Source organism: Ambystoma mexicanum, chromosome 6q (assembly GCF_040938575.1).
Source record: "Ambystoma mexicanum isolate Mex_15411 chromosome 6q, UKY_AmexF1_1, whole genome shotgun sequence".
NCBI lineage: Eukaryota > Metazoa > Chordata > Amphibia > Caudata > Ambystomatidae > Ambystoma > Ambystoma mexicanum.
Window position 1 is genome coordinate 1,564,351,272 of NC_090937.1, and position 27,193 is coordinate 1,564,378,464.

Below are 27,193 nucleotides of genomic sequence, written 5' to 3' on the forward strand. Positions count from 1 at the left end.
AGCCTGCAGGAAGACGTATGGATGTGTGGACTGTGGAACCCTAGAGGCAGTACTATGACGATTCCCCCAAAAAAGAACTTAATAGGACTCCTAACTGCGGCCTGGCTAGAAATAGCACAAAAATGGAAACAACAATCGCCACCGTCCAACCTGGATTGGCTCAGAAGAATATGGTCCCATATCGCCATGGAAAGAATCACATACAATATTCAGGGAGAAGCCCAAAAATTTAGCACAGTCTGGAGAACCGCACTAGAACATCTACAGAGCGACTATATGCTACAATGGCGCCCCAATAAAATCTGTATATTGGACCTGTTTAACTAAAATAGAACTATAGAGAACTTGAAGCCACAACAGAGACATTATCTACAATTCGATGGGAGGGGGGGGGGTAGAGGGAAGAGTTTAGGACTGACATTCGGTCCAATGTTTGTCTGTTCTTTTATAAACTACAGAACAATTGGGAAATGTATGACTGTAATTATAGAAATGCCAATAAAAACATGTTTAAAAAAAATTATTATTTAATGTGCAGCCTCACGGGGTCTCCAGCCATACGCCCAATCCCCTCAAACAAATAGGAGTACCTGTCCAGAAGCATTTGAATGTCCTCAACATACACCGAGTATGCGAAGCTGACAATTCCCAGGACCTCGGCTGCCGCGCAACTCAGGAGGGTATTGCTGCTCACCGCTGTGACCTAAAAGCGAGCTCTTATGCGAGACTCCCCATGTCCAACATCAGCCACAAAAGCTCTGTCCAGCGGAATGGGTTCAGACCCTCCAAAAGTGAATATACACGCTTTGAGGCCAGCCAGCTGCGGTGGTGGTTTCATGGCATCATAATTTTCTCTCGCCATTACGTTTACAGAGGCCACAGTGTCGACCAGCACCAGGACAGACAAGTCATTTACGGTCACCAGACACCTCGGTTGCCGCCTAGTCTTTGAGCACAAGACCCCCACGCTAGACACAAAGAAAATGTTCCTTTCCTCCTCCTCTTCATCTTCTTTGAGTCGTGCGCTCGCTTCTCCCCGGTTCACCTTGGTGACATTGGGGCCGAAAATAGCAAGACCGGACTGGACCTCTCGGCACCACCACGGGCAGGGGAGCTCGACACATGCGGGCATAATGATGGGCCAGACCACACTGGCCACATGCCTTCCCGCCGCTGGGCACTCTGCAGGGTGGGGTAGGTCATATTCACACTTTAGGCACGACTCACCCGATCTTCCACCTCGATCCCAGATGTTCGGGCACCTCTGCCACCCATGCCAAGGGCACATACTTCTTCTGTTTTGCCAGGCCGCACCCCGGCCTCCATTTTGGACGCCCTCAGTTCAGCGACTTCCTGGAATCGTCCCTGCTCAAAGATGCATGGCAGGGTGATACCTGGCTCCTGCAGTATCTGGCGGCGTAGCTTGCCAGATGCACACCCCTGGATCAGCTGGTCCCTGACCATTGTGTCAGTGTTGTCCCAGGCCCATGTCATTTACAGCCGGCGCAGTCGGCCATAGAAATTGTCCAAAGTCTCATCGTCCTTCTGACGTGTCGACCTCATCACGAACCGCTCATAGTCCACATTTGCCAGCGGCAGGAAGTAATTGTGAAACGCAGCATCATATGAGGTGTCAGCCGATGGAAGGGACTCAAAAACGTTGTGCACTGCAGGCCCAGCGGAGTACAAGAGGGTGGCCAGCTTACTGTCATCGTTGGTTTTCCATCGTGGCCCGAAAGTACATGTCGAGGCGATCTATCCACCTTTTCCATTGGTGGCCCAAGCTGGACGGGGCACCTCAGATGTCAAACTCAGGGATTGGTTAAAGGGACCCTGGTGGTCTCATCGGGGCCAATGCTTGAGGCACAGGGGCCGGGGGTCCAGGCGGAAGCACTCCTTGGTCAGCCTGATCGTTTATGGCTATGAGCGCACAGGCATCCAGGACACTGGTACCTCCACTGACGAAGAAAATGGTGAAAAACTGATGACACACAGTCCCAGCAGGAAGATGCTGCTGTCACAGCCACAGGAATAGGCCAGCCAGGCCACAGGAATCCGCTAGCCAGTTGTGCCAAAAATTGAGTAGGGTGGGATCAGGGAAAACAACAAATGAACAGCAGGCCCTCATCTCAAACTCGAAGAAAATGAAGGAAAATGTAGCAAATTCACTTCAAAAAGCACTTCATATGCTATTAGCAGCAGTCCGCCGCTATAGTGTCTAAAAATTGAGCTTGGATGGCTCAACGTCGCCCTAGAATGGAGCCGCAACCATCCTGGGCCCTTTGTGTAAAATGCCCGCCAGCCGCGGCATTTCGGACGGTGAAATCATCATTAGAAAAATGAATTCAATCCCTGTCGGTTTCACCACCGTGCCCGGGTTGCAGATTTCTCGTCGCCACTGTTGCAGGTGCGTCCCAGTTGCACATACGCGCTGCCGTGAGCCCCCCCAGGACAAACACTCACGCGGAGGCGTTGTTGCTAGTTCGGGCTCTCCGTCGTCCTGCGCGGCCAGGTCACACCCCGTTTATTTATATGCACGCGGCAGAGTGAAACGTGACTCCCTGCATGCTGACCCTTAAAGGGGCAGCACCACACCGCCATACTACTGCACGTGTGTAGAGAACTTTGTCTTGCTGACAGTTTTGATCTGTCAGTGGTGGATATTGCCTGAGGCTCCGTTTATGGGGAGTCCGTCATGACAAATCTTGAAGGGGACAACACCACACTCCTGTCACCCTTTTATCAGGTAGGCGACTGTACCCAATATTCAAACTCTCCTCTGCACAATATTCCTTTTCACTATTTTACTGGGCTTGGGCAGATACAAGTGTGATATGTTGAGTGCTCTTTTCTTTGCCTGGCACGTCACAGCTTATTGAGAGGGACTTGCGTGGGTGTAATTTTAGGGTGGGGACCAAGGGTGTTTGTCCCCCGCCCCAACTATTGTGGCACACCATTTTGTCCCACTCATTTGGCAGGGGTGCCTTTCACTTAGATGTGCCCCCACCCCAACATTATCAGCAAATTGACTCCACTGAGAGGGAGTCATTGGCATTAAAATAAAACTCATCTCCACGCCCTGGCGCTCAAAATGAATGGGCTGGGGGATTTCCTGACTGGAGCAGGCCTTCAAATATGGAGGAAGTGTTTGCATTTGTGTAATTAACAAGGGTCGGAAGGCAAAGCGCCTTTCTAGTCTACGTGGCTGTGCCAGCCCTTTCGACTCAGCTCATACGAGGCTGATAGCAACAAGAAGAAACTGAAACGTTCACTTTTAGTTTCGTTTCTCACGAAGTGACTGGTCTGTAACTGAGAAGGCACAGAGACCGACCGGGCACCGTGGCTGCTGCTCAGGGCAGGTGAGTGAAGGTGCCCCACCTTAGGCGGTGGTCTGTGTGAGCAGGAGCTCGGGGTTACTGTTAGGAGGCAGGCAGGTGAAACACACTTCAGCAATCCGGCTCTAGGGCGCAGGAAAGAGCAAGCCCTCCTCTCAGACTGCTGGCTGTACCATACATGCAGGTTGCCATCCCTTTAGAACTATAGGACTACACATCCCAGAATGCAAAGAAAAAAACAGGATTGGGTGAGAATCCAAAAATCATGTTGAATGAGGAGGAGAGATGAACTGCCCAGAATGTGCGAGGAGCAGAGCCGAGCCTCGGGTAGAGAGGGAAGGGGGCAGGGACAGCAGGAAGGAAAGGAAGAGGGTTGAGTGATGGGGTCCCGCAGAGTGAGATGGTATGGTCAGATGTCCGGATAAGTGAACCTAGTGTTGGGGCAGTGTGGGAGCCAGCGCCGCAGCGGGTAGAGAGCAGAGCAAAGTGTTAGGGGGAGTGTGAGGGCAGAGTAGAGTAGGACAGGGAGGATTATAACAAGAACATACAGCAGCTGAGTGAGAGACGTGTGAAGCAGAAGGAGTAATGATTGGAGCATGGGTTGGAGAGGGTAGGGGTAGAGTCAAGGGCATGAACGGAGGTAGGAGTTCGGTGGTTGGGTAGATTAAGAGGGTAGAGCCAGTGAGGAAGACGGGCAAAGTCAGAGGATTAGGAGCAGGGAGGCTGAGACACGGTGGGAGCTCGGATGAGTGAGTAGATGAAGCGTGAGCGAGTAGTTTCAAAGGGAGGGGAAAGGTGCAAAAGGAGAGCTTAGGCGCAGAGTGTGAGTGGGCGTGATCCGAGAGCATGGCATCTAGAAAAGGGTTGTGTGGGCAGAGAGAGGGGTAGGCGCAGGAAGGTTGGGGCAGAGTGACAGGGTTCAGAGTAAGAGGTTTTCAGCAGTGTCAGGAGATGGCCCTGCTCCCTTAAATCTGGCCTGGTACCATTGCTTTAGTCGGTGGTCCATTAAACCATTATAGTGCCCTGTTAATTAATGCTATTGGCGCGTGCTCAATGATAGTAGCAAACACCCGCCGCCTCCTATTCAAAATTATTCAAAATAAACTAAAATTATCTATTTGTTTTTGCCCGCAGCAGGTGCTGCCGATCCCCTTCTGATTGACACGCGCAGCCAGCATTATTACATCACATGACTCGTGGCTGTGGAAAGCGAGCCCTCCTCTCCAGGTAGGCCCTCATGTCCAATATTCTGTTTTTTCAATCAATGGAGTGAGGTTCTAATGGACACAAGGACCTTGACAACCTGGGCACACAGAAAACCTTTCCTTCAAGTTTAGCGATGGGTGTGGACAGGGCTTTAAGTGGCCTGTGTTGTGGTGAGTCTGTGGTGAGTCTGTTATGAAAGAGAGATGTTGTGTGTGGTGAGTCTGGTATGAAAGGGAGATTTTGTAATGTAGTCATGTCTTGCCACTGGCCTGGGTACTTGCTGTAGAATGTTGGTGCATGAATGCAGCTCAGGAGAATGTTGGGTGGATCTGTGTGTGAATGTTCTGTGAGTGTCAGTTGGGGGCCTGAGCTGGGTTGAATGGATGGCCGGTGGGTCTGCTCCTTTGTTAGTGATCTTTATACCTTCCTATGTTCCTGTCCATGTCTACGCGTGCTGTAAATACATGAAGAGTAACTGGAGTATTTTACAGATTGTACATATGTGAATAAATCCTACCTAGAACCAAACCTAGACTACAGCTGGTCTGTACTTCAGTGATGCATCCTGAATGTCTAGCATAAGGCTTTACAACAGCCTGCACACTTTTGCCAGGGCTCTTAGAAGGCGTGGCCTGGCAGGGAGTCCTGCCAGGGACGTCATTTCACCAAAATGCCTGGGACAGAGGAAGTGACATCACCCGACCCTTGACCCCCCGATGACGTCACAGGAAGTGATGTCATTTGACCCCACCCCGAACTTATATCACGGAAAGCGATGGAACACGACCTTTCACCGTTTGACAAAACAAGAAGTGGCATCACATAGCATTGTACACTACGAAAAATATGCTTACCATATCACTATAATGTAATGTACATTTCATACCAGAATGGATCGCCATATGTATCGTTAAGATCATTGTGTATAGGCCCATAGTACCAAATTACTGTGAATGCAAGCAGACGTCCATGACCAAATGAAAATGATGTGTTATTATATAGCACTTACGCTTAAGCAATTTATATAGAACAAATATACACCCAATATCACCCAACCTGTGTTGGTATTCATTTATCAACCTCAGAAGGATGAAAGGCTGAGTTGAGGCATTTAAGAACCGACTAAATCAGTGACTCACCCTCTGAAGTGTGCCTGGAATAAACCTTTAATGAGTCTAGCAATTATTCTATAGAATTCCAGAAAGACACATTATTTGGTATTCCTATTCTTTCTTATTTAGGGTCAGTGCTGAAAGTGCTAGACTTGTGGCACTCCTGTTCTTATTTTTCTTCTTTATTTTAAGGGGCCTGAACAAGAAAGCCAGCCACTCCAGAAGTAAAGAGCCACATGGTGCTGGCCACATCCCAGGAGCTTGCATTACAAAACAAAAATATATATATATATTTTTTAGAGGTCGTAAGGGAGACCTCACAGGTCGCAGTTGCGACCTCTGGTGACCCCTAAATGACGTCCATGACGTGCTACAATTAGGCAGCAACACTTACCTCACCTGAGTGCTGTCTGTTAGGCCACACCCACGTAATAGCCGCTGCTGTATTTTGCAAAAGGGCAGGGGCCGTGGCCTAACGGGCACCGTTCATGTCAGGTAAGTGGTTTCTTGTCTTTTAATTGCAGAGCTGATCCCTTGCCAGGCACCCCTTTCACTGGGGATGTGGGGTTCCCCGCATCTCCAATGAAAGAGGTGCCTGGCAGGGGGTTGTAGACACATTGCAAAGCTAGGCTTTTGTTTTTGTAAAGCCTGAAGTTCTTGCTTGCACGCGATAGCTTCAGGCTTTCCAAAAAAAGCCTCACATTTTGATTGCGTCGCCGACCCCCAGCCAGACACCTCTTTCATTAGAGATGCAGGGAGGTCAGTGACACACTGACAAGGCAAGGCTTTTTTTCTAAAGCCTGAAGCTCCTGCTTACAAGTGAGAGCTTCAGACCTTACAAAACAAGCCTTGCCTACTACCAGCCTGGTGGGCTGGAGTTAGCAGGGGCCCCAGCAGGGCCCAGCCGCAAACATAATTTTCAGAGACTGCCGGGGCTATGCCCTGTCTAGCCGCTATTAGTTCCGGCCCACTTAAAGCCCTTGGTGTCAAGCATCACCGATAAGCCCTGCGTCTGCTTCAGTTGCAACACCATGCTGCTGCTGCACCTGCTCAGGGCGCACCCCTTTCCCAGTGACTGAATGAGTCTGTTGATTCACTTCAGAAGGCTGCCTCCATACCTTATGGCTGGCCATTGCCCACTGCCAAGTTGGGCGTCTGGAGGAATATATCGGCCACGTGCAACTACTGAAGATATGTGCAGCAGCGGTGAGACTCCAGGACTAGCTACAGTTACCATCTTTGTTTAAAGGGGGGAAAAAATACTTTTAGCCACGCCCACATTTTAGAAGCCCCACCCCTTGACACACCCGCTTCATAGATTCGAACAGCTATGCGGAAGAAAAAATCATGCTAGCAGTTATGTTTTATTAAAATAAAAAATAATTGCCTGGCTAAAAGGACATTTCACAAAATGATATGTCATACAATTCTTTACCTTGTTAAGATGAAAAGCCAAGCTGATTCTGACAAAAAATGGATCCACAGGGCCAAGCCAGACCTGCCTGTAGCGGGCCTACCTCGGGCCACCGGGGCAGGCCGCAAAGGGGGATCGGGTCCCACCCGATCCCGAACTCGGGAGCTGCGAGCTCGCAGCGTAGGTAGGCAGGGATCACCCTGCATGTGCCGGATCACCGGCTCCAGTATCCACAGCTGGGTGCACCCAGCAAAGGGAGCCGCCGCACCCCCCAAAGACACAGACACGAGTTGCCGCTTCCTGGGGCTCTGCTGCCCTACCCTCGCTGTGCCAGCAGAGCCCCTTTTATTAAGTGAGCATCATGACGCCGTCATGACGCTCACGTCAATGAACCACTAGACCACCACACAACATCCCTCCTTTATTATAAGTAAGGCACTGGCACCGTTCATACCGTACCGCCGAATAACGAGTGCTGCTCGCGGGTGCCTGACAGCCGCCAGGTCTGACCTGGCGGGCTGTGTGGCACCCGTGAGCAGAAGTCGTGATTGCACCGGCACCGCTATCAACGGTGCCGTGCAACCATGCTCCCCACCCCGATTCTACCCTATGGGGCAGAATGGGGATCGGGTGCCCGGCAATACCGCCACCCGCGATTGGGCAATTACCGGCCCATTCAACTCGTAATGGGCCGGTAATTGCCCATTCGCGGGTGGCGGTTCCGGTGCCACTACCGCCAAGCTTGTAATGAGGCCCACTGACTTGCTCCGTTCCTCCTAGCCTTTTACAGGAACTTGCCCAGGTTATCTTTGTTGCTGTACTTGGTAAGCATATCATAGAACAATACTATAGATATTATGCTCCCTTACACAACAGTGTCACATTTCTCACCTGGAAGAGAAGAGTATGTACATGTAAAGAATCATTACTGTGGCAGCAGAAGCAGAGGACTACACCTTGTGCTGGCTCTACCAATGTAACCCAATGATGAAGCCAAATGCTTGATGGGCTTTCACATGGCCAACACCTCCAAACATTTGCATCTGTTTGTGAAACTAAATATCCTCTGAATTGGGATGAAAGATGCATCTAAAGGGCCAAAGTAAGGTGTGATAGCTATTCAGTCACCTGGGCTCAGCGGAGGCGGTGGAGGGTGTGACAGCGCAACCAGCTTTCACAACTCTCACCCCTGCCTTTGCCCAAAATGTCAAATGCACCAGGGGCAAACCAATTGTAAGAGAGTGCAAAAACACTCCACTGCCTAGTGCCGTAATGGAACTCGTAGGGGAAAACCTCTTAACTCCCCCATAAAGTGGTCTTTAAATCAAATCTAGTTCTGGGTAGTGTAACTGGCGCAATATGCTTTAAACCTCCACATGTGCACTGTCAGGCTGTTCCAAAACCTCTAGTCTTCGCTACTGTCAAAGCTGAGAGTGATTGTGGGGAGGGGAGGGTCTCTGACATGCTTGAAATACTAGGATGCCTGTGATTTTTTGATCTTCCAATTGATTTTTGAGTCATTATTCATTGGCAAGAGATGCATCCTCCTGTCCCGGAGGGGTGGGGCAGCACTGCTGTCCCTACATGGCTCAGACACTTAATTTGGTGTAATGCACATGCAGTGAACTGCTGCAAGACTGAATGTTCAAGCCCATGGGACATTTGGGAATGTGGCGGGTTGCAATCTGGTGAGGGTGGGATAGCCTGAGCTTTTCTGATTATTAATAAAATGGTGCTGTTAAACCTGTTTATGAAAGTGGTTTCTCCTAATCAAGTCGCACTGTCAAATGGCTCCGTGCCAGAAAGCACAGTGCAGCCATTTAGCTCAATGGGGCAGCCTACTTATAATCCCCTAGCAGCTGGCTTGCGGCGACAACAGGACAGGTTCACATGTATTTATTTTATTTATTGGATATTTGTAAGGCGCCTGTACAACAAATGGGGTTTCAAGGTGCCAATTGTCACATGCATTCCTAAACACAGCTGTCCAAAACCAAAGTTCAAACAGACAGGTGATGCTTTTTAACTGTAGGCATCCCTGCCTGAGTGCCTAGTGAGTGCTGTTACTGCTGCTGTGCTCTATCCTGCTGTTCCAGGGTGCAGACCGCTTCCGAGGACTTTGAAGCTGAAATTTGGTAGCTCCGCCTACTCACCATAAAGTTTGTATAAAAACGACTGCGCGCGTGTCCCGCTCGAGTGCCTAGCGAGTGCTGTTACTGCTGTTGTGCTCTATCCTGCAATCCTGCTGTTACATTGTGCGGATCACTTCCAAGGACTATGAAGCCAAAATTTGGTTGCTCTGCTACTCGTCATAGTGTTTATATAAAAAAGGCTGTGCGCGCCCTGCTCGAGTACCTAGCAAGTGCTGTTACTGCTGTTGTGCTCTATCCTGCGATCCTGCTGTTCCATTGTGCGGATCGCCTTCTAGGAATTTGAGGGCAAAATGTTGTAGCTCTGCCTACTCACGATAGAGTTTATATAAAAACGGCTGCGCGCGCGCCCCGTCGAGTGCCTAGCGAGTGCTGTTACTGCTGTTGTGCTCTATCCTGCGATCCTGCTATTCCATTGTGCGGTTCACTTCCGAGGTATTGCCTTGTGCCAACAAAGGATTTGGGAAGTCTACTTACCATCAACTCGTACTAGGTGGACCATTTATGCACTTTTCCTCTTTCTTTTTATATTTTAGGGGACATTGAAGCCGAAATGTGGTAGCACCGCCTACTCACCATAGAGTTTGTATAAATACAGCTGCGCGCAAGTGTTGTTATTGCTGTTAGTGGTGTGAGTGGGGTGTGGGGAGCTGAGAATCCTGGGCTGTTTGGTGGCTAGATTATGTCGGTGGTAAAAAAAAGATATCAGCTATGGAGCAACGGGAAACTATTAGCGAAAAGCGAATGGTGGCTTGATTGTTAAAAATTCCCTCTTCACTAAAAATAGCAATAGAAATAGTGCCCTCTCTAAGGACTGACCAAAGATGTAATAGAAACAATATGGGATAGGACAGGTGTGTTTGCACTAACCCAAGATGAGATCACTTCCTACCTAAAATCAATAATAAACAGTTGTGTCTACCACGGACACGGGTGTGATAGCAGAAAATGACACAAAATGTAGGTTTTATAGATATTGACCCCATTGAGTTTGACCCAATAGACAATAACTCGCTCCTGAACATAGTGTTAAACTTAAAAAACCCAAGTAGAAGGGAGCTGTGCGAGGTAAGCACCAATGATGAATGACACCTCACACCTGGGACCGAGGGTCTGCGGGTAGAGGACTCGCCTCAAGCTACTGATCTTGAAAAATCCCTGTATCTAGAGAATATTGGGGCTAGGGCGGGGGCACTATCTGCATGTGTGGATGACTCTTACTCATCTTCTGATCTATCTGAAGAAGATCCGGTGAGTGAACCAGAGAGCCTGAAATACTAAAGGCACTATTTACAATGTGTAAACTATATTTAAGGAGCAACAATGTCTGAAGGAGGGGGTGAGTAATCTGGTGGAAGTTGTTCTAAGTAATCCTGCCTATAAGTCGGCTGGTACACAGACTGACCCTCATGCTACAGCTGCGGCCAACATATGCTAAGATAGTGTGGTAAATGAGGATGGCTTGATTCTTAGCTTCCATGAGGATATTGATGACATCTCAATTAGCCCTTCCTGCCAGGCGTTGCCAATAACAGATTCGAACCCTAAAAGATCTGGGCCTATTATATAAGCCAACAAAAGGAATTATCACAAAAACAAGCCTAGACTTCCCCCCGCCAAAAAATAGGGGGAAAACAAAAAATGCCAAGGTGAAATAAGCTTTGGCCACCGCTGCGTCAGATAGGGTAAATTGTGTTGAATCTTCTTCTGGCTTCCATGTGACTGACGGGGAAGAGAGTGTGATTTCAAAAAAGGGCCCTCTGAGCAATAGAGCAAGAAGAGGGTAAGAAGGGAACGGCCCTCCAGTAAGGAGCTGAAAAAAGTTCAACTTGAACAGTGGCTGAGTAACAACAAAAATAAAATTAATAATACAAAAATGGTTATCCTAATTAGGGGTATTTCTGAGCAGCCTGATGCTGAAGTGGAGGTAGACTGGGTTCCTATGGATCAAAGGGTCGATCACGCTGAGCTGTCTGGAAAAAAGGGGACGAAGAGCTTAACTGAGATATTACGTAACCCGAACATCACCTCCAGGAAGATTCAAATCCGAGATAAGTTTGCATCTGAATGCAGCCCCTTTCTTAACAGATCAAATGTACTACAAGTTTTCCATCAAATCTCTGACTTTCGTGCTATCAAAACTAATGATTTAACGAGTGGAAGTGCCTAGATCGATTTATGAATCTAATAGGGAAATTATCCATCTAGTGTCTCCAATTGTCACTGAATGCATCTTATCATATGCTCCAGAACTCATTGAATTAGGTTATGAAATAACCAAAATTGATGAGATAATGCCTTCCACAGTCTCTAAATTAAAATTTTAAAAAACGATTTTGCTTTAATGGATAATGACTCGGACCTGGAAAAGGTAGTATGACGAATTATTAGGGGTCTGAGAGAAACTATCCCTAATGTGGCTAACCTTGCCTCCCTGGGTATCCAAGATGTGCCTTGTGTGACATGGAATGAAGTAAAGTTAGGGAGGTGGGTGCTCTAAATTGTATTACATGGAATACGAGGGGTATTAATTGAGAGAAACTATCCCTAATGTGGCTAACCTTGCCTCCCTGGGTATCCAAGATGTGTCTTGTGTGACGTGGAATGAAGTAAAGTTAGGGAGGTGGGTGCTCTAAATTGTATTACATGGAATACGAGGGGTATTAATTTGTTTGTATCAATTTATGTGGGGATGGCCTTCTTATTACAAGTGGATATTTTTGCATTTCAGGAGACTTGTATGTTAGAACAATTTAAGATGGATGGCTACCAAATTATCCAACGACAGGCAAGGTGTAGTTTTGTTGGAAGACCTGCTGGCGGTCTTTTTTGGGGGATCAGATCGGAGCTCCCCATCAGATAATTTATACAGTGTCTGCCCTCTCCATACATACTGGGTAGTATTTTGGAGTTCCAAATTGGTGATCAGCCCCAAAATATTCTTATAATTAATATCTATAACCCACCATTGACAAAGCTTCTCTACAAATTATCTATGATCTGGACAGGAATTTGGGTGAGTGGACTAAAATGGACTCTGGGGCTTTATTTATAGTCTTGGGTGATCTAAATTATGCAAGATTCCGGCTGAAAGAGGTTCATGAAAATTTTGAACTCTTCATCAATAATAATAATGCTACTTTTGTTATTGCGGCTGAGGAAGCGGTGGGTAATGAGGACCCTTGGGAAAGTTTTATGAACTCCAATGGCTTGATACAATTATTCCCTGGAAGTTGGGACTTTGGTGGTCATCTGTATACCTGGAGTGCCAGGAACTGTTGGTGATGGATCGACTATGTTTTTGTTCCCTTTGCAATGTGCCAATTGTTGGGTAAACTGCAGATAATACCGACCACAAAAAGTGATCATGTGGTTACATTTTTTTCCATCAAACTGATGCGAAAAACGAAGATTGTGGGTACTGCTAGGGCGAATTTGTCAGGTAACTGCATCTTCTGGTCTGTGAAAAACATGGAGAGGTTTACTGCTTTCTTTGATTTGGTTTGTTCTAAATGGGTATCTAAGGAAAATGTATCGGTTGAAATCTTTGTCAGAGACTGCAAACATTTTTATTCAAAACCAGGGTAACCCCCCCTAGAGTCAACACAACATATAGGAGAAAATATCACAATCTAGTGATAGCGGAAGAAAAATCAAAATTCACTACTGCTGTGAGAAAAATGAAAAACCGAATCAGGGTGGATACCTTGGGGAGAAAGGAAAAAATATCTAAATTAAAGACCAATTATAAGGATTTTGTTAAAACATAAATCATCCCTCGGTAGTGTCCAGTGGTTTAATATGTATAAAGCTCTTCGCTTTGCCGATGGTCAGACGTTCTGGAGCTTCTATAAATCTCACATAACCAGTGACTTGAGAATAGGACCTGACCTGAAATTAACCCGACATCTGAAAGAAATAAGATTAAACACATCAGGTGTCTGTACCATAAAACTCATATTGGAAACTTAACTCGGACAGCTTATAGAAAAAGTGAGGTAAGGATAATGATAGACATGGAGATTGAGACGGTGGAAAGGATAATTCGGAAACTGAAGCCCTCTAAAGCTCTGGGCTTTGATGGGATCCCCAACTTAATTTATAAACATAAACCCGAATATTGGGGGCCTATTTTATCCCACGTGTTTGTAAATATTTTAAATACTGGTATCATCCCGTTGAGCTGGAAGGCTTCTATTCTGATCCCGGTGTTCAAAAAATGTACCAGGGATAATCCTGAAAATGATCGTCTCCTGGTAATTACAGATGTGTGCTACAAGATTTTTTCCCAAATATTATCAGGGGTATGAAATCTTGGATAAAAAATTCCAATCTTCTGCCCAAATTTCAATCCGGCTTAAAACAGGGGATGGGCTCCTTATCTAACCTATGGGCCCTGACGTTTCTGAAGCTCAATGCATGAAGAGAGAAGATGATGCCCTCGAGCTATGTTTTATTGATTATAAGAGTGCATTTGACACTGTTGATGGAGAGAGATATTGGGCTAAGCTAACTGAGTGGAAGTTGAATCAAACTATTCTTCACTTTATTCAAGAGCTATATACTTATACTGAGATTCAAGTGCAATTAGACCTACAAGGCACTCTTAGCGATAAAATTAAAACCAATTTTGGGCTAAAACAGGGATGCCCTCTTGCTCCCACCCTCTATAATTTATATGTAGCAAACATGGGCTACCATATGAAGGACATTCACTCATTCCCATCTAAGATAGGTAATGAATTTATAAGCTGGCTTGCTCACGCCGATGATACCCTATTGATCAATCATACCCTGATTGGTCTTCAGCATAGGATGAACATTCTAAGTGTGTAATCACGGTTCAACAACCTAAGTATTAACTATAGTACCATTGCCCCTTTGAAACCATTGCCATTACTATTGCCCAAGCCATAGATATCATTGCCCCTTTGAAACTTCGGAAAGCCAAACCTCAAGCTCATCTCAATAACTGGTTCACCTGAAACCTTAAAAATCTTTGCGACAATAAACAGAAGGCCGAATCAGCCTGGAAAAGCCAACCCTCTACCCTCACCAGAGATGCCTTCATAAAGGCGGCTACAAGCTAGCCATCCTCCAAACGAAATGCAAAATCTAAAATAATAGAATTTCCAATGCTAAATCTGGTTCTAAAGAACTTTTCAAAATCCTCTGAGAACTGGAATAACCTATCCCACTCTCAGAGTCCTGTGTTAAAGACATGGATTGGTGCGCCAAGATTCAAACAGCCTTACTTAATAAAATCTTGCAGCTACAAGCTCAAATAGAATTGAAAAAACTCAACATTAACACAGATGCAAGACTCCTGAAATCTCAACGCTCAGCAGAGATTCCTTTTAGCTTCTTTAAATTCTCGCCACTATCCATTACTGAAGTGGAAAACATTATCACAAGCCTTAATTCTTACCGTTGCCAAGGCGATATATGCCCTGCGGCTATCATCAAAGAAACAGCTAAATATCTTGCTCAGGCCATCGCAGCCTTCATCGACTCATCCTTTGAATCTAAAAGAGTTCCCTCCAACCTGAAAGACGCCTGGGGTTCTCCCCCTCTTAAAAAAAAACAACCTTGATCCAAATGTCCCTACTAACTATAGGCCCATCACCACAGTGCCATTCCTATTGAAAATTATTGATAGGGCAGCCTGCCTCCAAATACAGACCCACTTGGAAGCAAACAACCGCCTAGGCCTTCGGCAATCTGGATTCCGACATAGACACAGCACGGAAACAGAGCTTATAGATCTAAAAACTCAAATTGACGAGCAAATAGACAAAGGCAACATATCACTTCTCCTTCTCCTAAACCTATCAGCGGCTTTTGATCTGGTCAGTCACAAAGTTCTTTGCAACCACCTCTCCTCCTCAGCCCACTTCTCTGAAGAAGCTATGGAATGGATTCAATCCTTCTTAGAAAACAGAACGATGCAAGTGTTCTCGCCCATATCCTCTGCTGACCCTGCGCCGTTGACATGTGGTGTGCCTCAAGGCACCTGTGTGTCACTAGCACTATATAACATATTCACCAAGCCATTATTCGACGATCTGGACCACTTGGGTGTCACCTACACTAATTATGCAGATGACACCCAAGTCCTCATCCCGATCCCGGGTAATCATGACACTGACTCCAAATTACTAAATAAAATCTACCTCATCATTCAGGCAAGGATGGTCACTCATGGCCTCTGCCACAATGATGAGAAGACGGAACTTCTATTAACCGGCTCACAATGTTAAATGTTATGTTAATGTTAAAGGATATTTATACCGTGCACTATCACCACCGGATTGGCCCCTGGCGCTCTGGCGGCTCTGAAAATGGGGGGGGAGGGTGAGTTAGTGGGAATAAGCGGCAGAAAGTGCAAGAGAGCAGTGATGTGCCATCGGCAGCCTCAACCCGGTTAACACTGTTCGCTGGGCTTGGGGTGTTTTCCGGTCGGTAGCTGTCGTGTGCTGTTGTGCGATTCTATGTGTGGTTTGTTTTGTTGTTGCAGTGTAGTGAAGTTTGTACGGATTGTTGTGCTATAGGGTTGTAGTTGTGTTTGGTTAGAGTTTGAGAGGTGTATGCAGAGGGGCAAAATTGTTAGTGGAATGGTTAATTGGCATCGCCGTCTAGAAGGATGATTTCATCTAAATCTGGCTCTGATAGCATTCTCAATTTAGTCGAGGCGCGATATCGGTCGACCATCGCTAATCTCTCCAGATGTGGCAATGGTCAGCATTCACAATCCTATTCAGCTGTTCACGCACGCTACCGCTCACAGTCCCTCCCAAGCGTGGCACATGCCAACACTCGCAAATACGCCAATGCGCGGCACCTGCCATCATTCCCAACACCGCCCTGGCCTGGAGCCTGCCAACGTCCACAACTCTGTCCAAGTTTGGCAACTGCTAACATTCACACAATTCCATCCAAGTATGGTATTTGTTAGCGTTCATGGAGTGGGTGATGTTGTTGGAAGGGGTTGGGCATGGATGCTAAGTTTATGTTCTCATAGGGGAGTCGCTTGTGTCCTATTCGACCTAGCGTAGTCTCTCTTGTTATTGCAGGAGTTTCCCTTAGTCAGTTCTGGGTGTTGTAAGTGTCATCCTAAGTTCTGTCAACCTGTTCGTTGTGTTTCTTGTTTGATTGTTTAGTTGTTTCAATTTGAATCTGCAGTGTTGAAGAGCCAGGTTTTTGTAGTTTTCTGAATTGTAGGTGGTCTTTGGTGTTTCTTATTTCTTTCGGGATGTTGTTCCAGGTTTTTCCAGCTGGATTGGAGAAGGAGGAGCCCCCTAGTTTTTTCTTGAGGTACGTTTTTGGATACAGGTGGATTTCATTGCTTGATCTGAGGAGTCTCGTTGGCTTGTAGAATGTTGTTTTCATTTGTAGGAATTCAGCTCCCTGTCCGCTGATTGCCCCTGTGTGTTATGCACATTGTTTTGAAGGAGATGCAATGTTTGACTGGGAGCCAATGCAGTATTGTTAGTGCTGGAGTGATGTGGTCTCTTCTGGATAGTTTGAGGAGGAGTCTGGCTGCTGCATTTTGGATGCTTTGTAGTTTCTTCAGGTGGTATTCTGGCATCCCAAGGCAGAGGCTGTTTGCGTAGTCGATTCTTTTTTTTTTTTTTAAATCTGTTCTTGTTTACAGTGTTCCAGTAACGTGGTTACTCAACAAAACAATAGTACAATAACACCCTCAACGCCCTCCCTCCCTCCCCCTTTCCCAACTGTCCAGACCATAACGATATACACCACAAGTTTCATCTCTGTGATTATTGTGAGTCATTTGTGTCGTCGCCAGAGGAGCCTTCTGCATTGGGGTTGAACAATGTAACAATTAGTGCCACCCATTGTAGTAGGTCGTCCGAGGTGTCCTGTCTTTGTTGGCTCTGGGCCATCTCCCAAGCAGCTGTTTCGGCATTCTTCCATTTGCGAAGGTCTTCCCACCATGTTGACAAGCACGGGGCCTGAGGGCGCTTCCAGTTCATGGTAATACGTCTCTTTGCGAGTATGTACATTAGGTCGTTTAGTCTATTAAGTGGTCTGTTCTTCTTGCTTCTGGAATATCTGCCGAGGATACATGCTTTTGGCGTGTGTACCTCCAGGGTGACGTTCGCCTCGGCCACCTTGGCTTTGACCTGTGCCCAGAAGGACTGTATGGTGGGGCATCCCCAAAACATATGCGTCATCCCTGCTTGGGGTTCATTGCATTTGGGGCATCCCGTATTCTCGGCTCCGCTAAATCTGGAAATGATGTCTGGTGTGAGGTATGCTCTGTTCATGATGTAGGATTGAATGAGTTGGAACCTGGAGTTCCTGGATACCTTCTTGTGGTATACCATTATGTCCTCCCACTCTTTGTCTTCGAACTGCAAGCCAAATTCCTGTTCCCACTTTTCCTTACACTTAAGGCTTTGTTGGGTGGTGCTGTCGAGCAGTGTTTCATATATTCTGGAGGTCTCGTGGCCACCCTCCGCTGCCCCAAGCAGGCCCTCAATGCTTTCGTGTCAGGTATCCAAGTTCTCCATTGTGGGCCAGCGGGCTGCTAGTCTCTTCACCACTGCGTTGCGCAGTAAGAACTGTCCCGTGTGGATCCCAGAGGCTTCATGTAGCTCAGTAAAATTTAAGATTCCCTGGTCGTCCACCAGGTCGCCCAGGGTGGCGATGCTGCTAGGTTCCCAAGTGTCTCTTATTATCCTTTGACTTCCCGGCCTGTTAGTCATAATGGCAGCTATCGGGATCTGTGGGGAGTAGGGGTCCGGCAGCTTTGCGGCCTTGCAGGCTCGTTTCCATATCTGGATACCTAAGAGGATCAAGTACGAGTGTGGGTGTTTAGTTCCAGGTTCAATCCATAGCAGGTCCCTGAGTAGCAGTTGCGTGACTCCTGGCTGCAGCAGGCGAGTGTCTGTTGAGGCCTCATCAGCCATCCATTGTATCACGTGCTTCAACTGTCCAGCTAGGTAATACAGTTCGAAATTAGGAACCTTGAGGCCCCCTTTGTCATATGGTCTCTGCATTGTTTCCAGGGCGACTCTGCGCCTTCCATCTTGCCACAGAAATGTCCTGCACAGCTTGTGTAATTCATTGAAGAATCGTTGTGGTATGTTATATGGTACGTTAGTGAAGAAGTAAAGAAGTCTGGGTAACGCCACCATTTTTAGTAATCCCACTCTGCCCGCCACCGATAGCGGCAGCCTGCTCCAGAACTCCATTGATTTTGCCAGTCCTACCTTTGCCCTAACTGTATTCAGAGCGTGCTCTGTCTTGGGGTCTCTGTGCACCCTAATGCCCAGGTACTTAAAGGAGGAGGGTTCCCATTTCATGGCTAGCTTGGGGAGCACTCCGGCCCCTTCTCCGCTCAAGGCGGCTAGGGGGAACAGGCAGGATTTTTTCTGATTAATCTGGATCCCCGTATCTCTGTGGAATCTGTCTAAAGTTTCTAGTATGTAGGGCAATATGTGTGCAGGGTTTGTTAGATAGAGGAGCATGTCAGCGTACATAGAAATCACATGGTTCTCCCCGTCGACCACTATGCCACCATCTCCATATTCTTGTCTAAGGTATGCTGCCACCGGCTCTATAGCCATAATGTATAGCATGGGTGATAGGGGGCATCCTTGCCTAGTTCCCCGGGATAGCCTCCATTTGTCTGAGAAAGTGTTGTTGGTGCGTACTCTGGCCTCGGGGTTGGTGTAGATGAGTGTGACCCACTTAATGTAGCTAGCCCCTATACCCATCTTGGACATGGTAGCCAGGAGCCATTTCCAGCGCACTGAGTCGAACGCTTTGGAGGCGTCCAAGGACGCCACTGCGCATTGCGTTTGTCTACCTTCGGTACTGTAAATGACATGGTGCAGTCTACGTAGGTTTTCGGTGATGGTTCTGCCGGGCACATATGCCGTTTGGTCTTGATGGATCAGGATAGGGATGACTGCGTAGTCGATTCTTGACATAATAAGGGCAACGATTGTGAGTGTTTTGTGGGTAAAGGAGAGGAAAGGTAAGATTCTTCTTGTTGTGTGATGGAGGAAGTAGCATTTCTTGATTATTGATTTTATTTGTGGTTCTATGGTTAGGGTATTGTCCATCAGCACTCCCAGATTTTTTACTACCTTAGATTGTGTGGGCACAAGCCAAACTAAACAAACATGACACTACATTCAATTCCTTCTGTATTAACGGCATTACCATCCTGGTCTCTAAAGTCGTCAAGACCCTAGGCGTTTATATTGACTCCTCCATAACACTGACAAAACAAGTGAACGCAGTTGCCTTCGCCACAGCCTACACCTGTAAGTTAATAAACGCCTGCAGACCATTTCTCTGCCTCACAAGTTGCTCCACCTTAGCTAGAGCATTGATCCTTTTCAAACTAGATTATTGCAATGCACTCTACCTAGGAACTAGGAAAAGAAATCTAAACAAACTTCAGGTCCTCCAAAACAATGCTATCAGAGCAGCCTTCAACATACCCCAATCCCACCACATCTCTGAAACTAGGAGGAACACCAGCTGGCTCTCCATCAATAACAGAATCTCTTTGAAAACACTTACCCTCACTCATAAGTGCCTGTCGAACTCAGCACCTAACTACCTGGCCTGCAGATTCACAAAAAAAACAGTCGTCCAGACCCACCAGATCAGCCCAACTAAACTGCCTCAAAGTCCCCAGGTATAACCGTCAGAAATCTGGAGGTACTAGCTTCCCTGTATTAGCCTCCAAACTTTGGAACTCTATACACACCGATATAAGAACTGTACACGCTCTCCACCAATTCAGGATATGTGCTAAAAAATGTCCCACTACCTGTGAAACCAACTAACTAGAATGGTTCCATTTGTCGCTCTCACCCCTGTTTGTACATATTGTCTTGTGTTATCTCCTGTTCATGCTATATTCCAATGCTGTAAATTGTATCTTATTGTCCGTGTCAACTATTGCCTGTACAAATGTAACTGAATAATGCGCCCAGATACCTGACGGTTTGGCGCGCTATACAAATAAATATACAATACAAAATAAGTATACAGTAAAACTAAAACAATGGTCATAAACATGAAGAAAAAGAGGAGAATACATTTTAATTGGACTATGGAGAAGCAGAGTATTGAAGTGGTTGATTCATACCTATATCTAGGTGTATATTTCCAATAATTTGGTGGTTAAACTATGTGAGACAAAAAGTGGAACACCGATTTGTCGCAGTATTAAATCTGGTTAGACAAAATATGGGGAATTTAATCGAGGCTTTAGTAAAGCTATATCTAATCTGCATTATTCCAGGATTAACATACGGTATGAAGGTTTTCACAAATAAAGAGAGATCCTGGGTCAGGAAATTGGAAGGGAAACTATGGATAAGAGCCCTAGGGCTTCCAGGGAAAAACCCCAGTGGAGGTAATTAATAGTGAACTGGGATTAATATCCCTTGAAACCCAACTAAAGGTAAGGATGGGAATATTCTTCCTACGAATGGTGGATAAGGAAAGTGATAAAGATTCATTATTTGACACGTCGTACAAGACTCTCCTAAAGGATCCCACTGATAACCCGATTGGTGAATGGGTGTGTGATGAAATAGTATTTGAGCCATCATATGATGACCCAATAGGGATCAGTGAAATTAAGCTAAAAAGAAAATGGCTAAGACCTGGGATAGAAATGCCAATTCCTACCATCTCAGCAATTTAGAAAATACCAAATGTATGTGAAGCAGGCTCTACCCATTAATGCTCCCTGTGTCTATCTAATGAAATTATTTAATGTAAGGGTGCGCAGGTTTATAATGTGGCAATAAGCCCTGAGACAACTGGCCAATGCGGTCCCAGGTAATGACCCCGGGCCCATAGTTACAACAAGGCCCCGGGGGCATTAATGCAGGCGATATTGGCCCACCGTCGAGGGGCTTATTGCCATTAGTATCCCAGCCTGTTAGACCAGGGTACTAATAGCTTTTTTCTTCTGTTCCGCGTTTCGGAACAGAAAAAAAAAAGTCTAATAAAATGGCTGCCGGGAAAGGGAAAACATAGTCCGTTTTCCTTTCCATGGCAGCCATCGGGAGCGGACACGCTGGGAACAGAAGAGTACCCAGCGTGTTTGTTCCCGGGAAAAAGAAGAAAAAAGAAGGTAAGTGGGGTAAGGTAAGTGGGGTTGGGAGGGGGGAAGGGGATAGTTTGCAGGGGAGGGGGGTGGACGAAAAAAAAACTACCCGAGTCCCCGGCGGGGGACGAAGGCAGCCTCCAGCCTTGGGGAGGCTCGGAGCGGGGATAGCCCCGTTTGGAGCCTCCTCATTGGCTAAGGGGCTGCCACACCCCCGTCGGAATGAACACAAAGAGAATAAGCGCTGCTCAAACAAATGGTACTTCCAACCTTTGGAAGTGGCCCAGATCGGGCCTGGATTAGGTTTGGTGTGTGATTTATTTAATAAAACAACACTCACATCGTAACCATTAAGTAACAAATTATTATAATTGCTCTTCTGTGTTAAAACAATATGCAATGCAATGAAAAAAACAATGATGATGCACTGTAAAGAGGAAAAGAAAAGCTATTAACACACTTGATATAATTCCTATGTACAACCAAGTCGATTGCTCGTGTGCAATCCACTATAGTAGATGCATAGAAATGCACAATAACCCACTTGGGGCTAAAAATCCTCAGAGTCAGTGGTCAATGAAACCCCTATCTTGGTTCAGAGATGGGGAGGTAAAGGTTGAAGTGTGAACAGAAACCCAGTGTGAAGGGAGAAAAGTGTGTCTCCAAAGTTAGCCACAAGTAGTGAGAAAAGAGAGAGAAAAGAAATATAAGAGCAAGAACAGATTGGGAAAACTGAATTCATATGCTACCTTAGGAGGTAGACGAGCCCTTAAGAAATTTTCTGTGCAAAGTTCCTAGAAAAGTTCGTAAATGTATATTGCTCAAATGTGCAACAGAATCAATTTTTCAATTGTGCAACAGTTTTGGTAATTTCACTAAACAAATGGGAAAAATAAGTAAAATTTAAAAAACAAAGAAAACCACTTCTATATTCAGAAGTTCATGTAAATCACTTGTTTTCTACTTCACTAAGAGATCAACCCCTATTTTGGAGAATTTGTGGCGATTTTGTCCGTAGATCCAAAAAGCCCTCATTGGGTCGCCACCCGCCGGGAACAAACGCAGGCACGTGCGTGCGCGTGAGGGATTCCCAGCCGGGCAATGGCCCGGCGCGGGCCAATCAGAATACTTTTTACATTCTGATTGACCCTTGCCGGGGACTAATGCTAAGGTTACATCTGCTTCCTACCTTATCCCGAACAGATGCATGGGTAGGGATACCTTATGCGCAGAGATATTGCAGGCTATGCAAAACAGCGATTGAAACCCCTAGACATTTACTTACCTCCTGTCCCAAGCTAGAGAACATTTACAAAAAAGCCTATGCTGGCCTTAGATATGAAATAGTTAACATTACTTTTGACTGTGTATGGGCCTTCCTATTCCCTGGTAGAATAACTGCGCTAAATTCTATGAATGAGGTAATAAAAATATAATGTGTAGTTTTTAACTGTTCATTTTCTTTTTTAAATAGGTTCTTTTTTGAATTTTCTCATTGTTTGATACATTGTGGTAAATGGTTAATTAACCGATAAAACACTAAAAAGAAAAGAAAATTGTAAGCACCCCTTGTTCAAATATCATAATTGTTTGCCCACGTTGCCTGGTGTAGTTGGTAAAAACTAAATACAAGTCATGTCTGGTGTTGACATGGTAGCTAGTAGGATTGCACAACTATAAAGCCACAAACATTTGATATCATTTTTATTGTCAGATTGTCAGTTTAGCAGGCAGTGACTCATTCATGATGTGTCCTGGTGTGTATTCAATTTGTCTGTGTTGGGCTTCCCCTAAATGGTACCTCCTTTCATCTGCCATCTGCCTGTGGGTCTGTGGAATCAGCTTGGGTTTGATCTATCTGGGCGGTATTATTAAAGAGTGTCCATTTGCAAATTCATCCTGTATGTATTGTACCACTATTTGAAACTGCATTGTATTTTGATGTACTTGAACTTGTTTGTGCTATGAATAATAAAAAGAGTTTGACATAAATAAAGAAAATTCCCCATTTGCAAATAATTCGCCTTAATCTAATTTGGTACAACTCCTGAACCCTCTGTTCTTTTTAACCTATAAAGTTATGATCGATATTATTGACTTCCTGCAACATGAATAGTAATATACCAAAATGTCTGAAATATTTGGTTGCAGACCCGTAAACCCCCTCATGGCAGAGTACTGTGTCAGTGGAGGTGGCAGGTGGGTGCTCATGTGTTGGGGTCAGTAGTGGTGTTTACAAAATGGCTCTTTGTTCAAGATTATCTTTCTGTGTTGGCCCCTGGCTACCCTGCTGCTGGGAAACTCGCTGTACTATGCTGTGTAACAAACACCCTTGTGGTGCAAGGGGCCATCTGCCCACCACAGTCCTCTGGGTCTCAGCACTAATACCACTAGAAACAAAAGGGCACAGGTTCTAGGGAGTGAACTGGGCCTCGCCAACCAACGGGGCATCCCTGCCCGTAGAAGCCTAGAGCAGAGGTTAAAAAGGCAGCGTTATTGAAGTGTGATGGTCGCCCTGCTCGGGGGTCAGAGGATCATGCATGAGACCTGGGAGGCTGTAAAGTGGACGCAGTACCGTTGCTAGGGAGGGGCGGCTTGGCAGTGGCCCAGGGCGGTAAAAGGTGTGCGCAGCCAGGACAAGCTGTTCAATTTCCCACCTGTGGGAGCACCAAGTGTTTGCATGTTAACATAACAGGCAGCAGCACTATGCGTACAGAGACAGGACAGAAGCCGGCCCTGGCCATATCCGTCTATCCCACAGGATGCAGCCACTGACTTGATACTCGATTCAGAGTTCTTTTTAATAGGCTTCCCAAATGAGCATCCTTTCATGAAACTAAACATGCTTAAACGGCTCGACAACCTTGGACAGTGTGATAATTGTTGCGTACAACTGGCATACTGGGGGATTATGGTGGACTAAAAGGGCTTTTTTTGCTGCTTTAATCAAAAGGGTCAGAGGCTTCCTCCAGGATTGGCAGTGGGGGCAGGGGTAGAAGACCGGAGAAAATAGCCAAAGGGAGTCTTTAATATATGAGGAACGGAGGAATTGGCATTCATATTCATTTATGATTTTGTAGCGGGTGTCTAGGTTAATTTCCTTGCATGTATGGTTTTTTAGGGCAGTCAAATGAGTTACTCCATGTCATCTGAACACCACTGGGCTTTACTTTGAAAACCATTGTTTTCTGGTATGTTAATCCAGTTGAAATAAAGAAGAAAACAGCTCCTGGAATGCACTGATCTGTTATATAAAAGCCCTGGGCTGGAAACATTTGTATTCAGTGGCTTGGAGTCCACTTGCCACACTATGCTCTTTACTCGGAGGCAAAATAAGTTGCCTATTGTGTTTAAGCAAAGAGCACAGGATGTGGAAAAAATTGAAGGTTGGAAGGCTAAGAGAATTGGCTGAAGGGGAGGGAGGGAGAGAGGGAGGGAGGGAGAAAGGAAGGGAGGGAGAAAGAGAGAGAGAGAGAGAGTATTTTTTCCTTTTTTTAGGGGAGTTTTTCTAAAGTCCATCTGGCGGTAAGATTCTATAAAACTATCCCTTGGTATACTTGTCCCCTACGCTTAGCATAAGTCTGTACTAACTAAAGGATTAGTAGAATGGCAGAGCAGCCAGGCTTATCTTTTAACATGCATCTCATAAGTCAACATGACGGTACACTTCATAGACTATCTACTTCTTTGGTCTTCCTCTATGAGGTTTTGATGTAGCTTTATGGCACTGTTTGTAACATTGCTTGGGGACTGCCTCCCTTTTCACCACCACCTAAAACCCTTCCCCTTTATTTCACACCCATCTTCCATTCTTCCGCCAGAGCATTTGGAACCGCCTCTGGGCGCTGCTATTCACCAACTGAAGCGAGCTATTGACTCTTGCTAAAGTTGCCATTAGGAATCGAGAAAAGCGGTCACACGGAAAATAACTATTATAACATTAGTCAATAAATGGTTTGACTTCAATGGTGCAAACCAAGAAGGGGATAGACGAGGTCAAGGATGGTATAAAACATACATATTTTATTAATCACATATTGCCATGATAAAACACACACAATAACACATAATAAGTTATGTTAATGTTAAAGGACATTTGTACTGCGCACTATCACCACCGAAGTGGTCCCCTGGCACACTGGCGGCTCTGAAAAAGAGGAGGAGAGGGGGTGGGTTAATGGGAATAAGCTGGAAAAGTGCAAGAGAGCAGTGATGTGCTGTTGGCAACCTCAGCCCGGTGAGTCCGTTGGCTGGACTTGGGGTGTTTTATGGTCCGTAGTCGTCGTGTGCTGTTGTGCAAGTCTATGTGTGGTTTGTTTTGTTGTTGCATTGATGTGAAGTTTGTGCGGATTGCTGTGTTTTAGGCTTGTGGTTGTGTTTGGTTATAGTTTGAGAGGTGTATGCAGAGGGATGGAATTGTTAGTTGGTTGATTAGTTGGCATTGCTGTCCTTGCAATTGTGGGATTCCATCTAGGTGTGGCACATGCTAATAGTCACATTTCTATCTAGATGCAATGCAAGCTAGGTTCAGAATTATAAGTGTGGTGCATGCTAACAGTCACATTTCTATCTAGATGCGACGCAAGCTAGGTTCAGAATTCTAAGTGTGGAGCATGCTAAGAATCACATTTCTATCTAGATGCGACGTGAGCTAAAGTTCAGATTTCGATACTAGTGTGGCACATGCTAACAGTCACACTTCTATTTAGATGCAACGCAAGCTAGGTTCAGAATTCTAAGTGTGGTGCATGCTAAGAATCACATTTCTATCTAGATGCGACGCAAGCTAAAGTTCAGATTTCCATACTAGTGTGGCATATGCTAACAGTCGCATTTCTATTTAGATGCAACGCAAGCTAGGTTCAGAATTCTAAGTGTGGTGCATGCTAAGAATCACATTTCTATCTAGATGCGACGTGAGCTAAAGTTCAGATTTCCATACTAGTGTGGCACATGCTAACAGTAACATTTCTATTTAGATGCAACGCAAGCTAGGTTCAGAATTCTAAGTGTGGTGCATGCTAACAGTCACATTTCTATCTAGATGCGACGCAAGCTAGGTTCAGAATTCTAAGTGTGGTGCATGCTAACAGTCACATTTCTATCTAGATGCGACACGAGCTAAAGTTCAGATTTCCATACTAGTGTGGCACATGCTAACAGTCACATTTCTATTTAGATGCAACGCAAGCTAGGTTCGGAATTCTAAGTGTGGTGCATGCTAAGAATCACATATGCTAACAAACATTTCTGAAATTCCATCTAAGTGTGGCCTATGCTGACAATCATATTTCTGGAATTCCATCTAAGTGTGGCATATGCTAACAATCATATTTCTGTCTAGATTTGGCACATACTAAACTTGAGAATTCCATCTAAAATACAGTTTTTCTGGATGGCAATGTCATACGTCGGCTTAATGCCCAGGAAGTTCCAGAGCAGGGCTTGGGAATCATAAGGGCAGTCTATGTGCAGACGTTTGCTTATTGCAGCCCATGCCGCAACTGTGCAGGAGGCGGGGTCAAACTTGCAATCATCTTTATGTGACTTCGTAAATATGATGGATCTCAAATCGGTTGGGCGGACCGAATGACGCTCGATGGGTATATGTGGTGTGTTATCCGAGGGGTCCTGCCAGAACTTTACATAGTGTGCCTGTGCCACATAGTAGTACAATTCGAAATCAGGGGCGGCGAAGCCTCCCCTATCATAGGGTTCGACCAATTTGTTCCATTTCATTCTATTCGCGCCACCGTTCCACACGAAGGTGGTGGCCATGGAACGCAGTTTGTCGAAGAAGAGTTTGCCCGGCCATATAGGTACATTACAGAAGATGTATAGGAGCTTAGGGAGTACCGTCATCTTGAGGA

At 45.8% G+C, this 27,193-nt stretch overlaps 1 long non-coding RNA gene across 1 annotated transcript in view; it reads left to right on the top strand.

Moving 5' to 3' along the window:
• Positions 1-3,243: 3,243 nt before the first annotated feature.
• The window catches only part of LOC138515649 (uncharacterized), a 123,828-nt gene continuing 99,878 nt past the window's right edge, over positions 3,244-27,193 (top strand). The window contains exons 1-2 of the long non-coding RNA XR_011282135.1: positions 3,244-3,359; positions 4,470-4,562. This is a non-coding gene — a long non-coding RNA (uncharacterized lncRNA). The remainder of the gene's footprint in view (positions 3,360-4,469; positions 4,563-27,193) is intronic.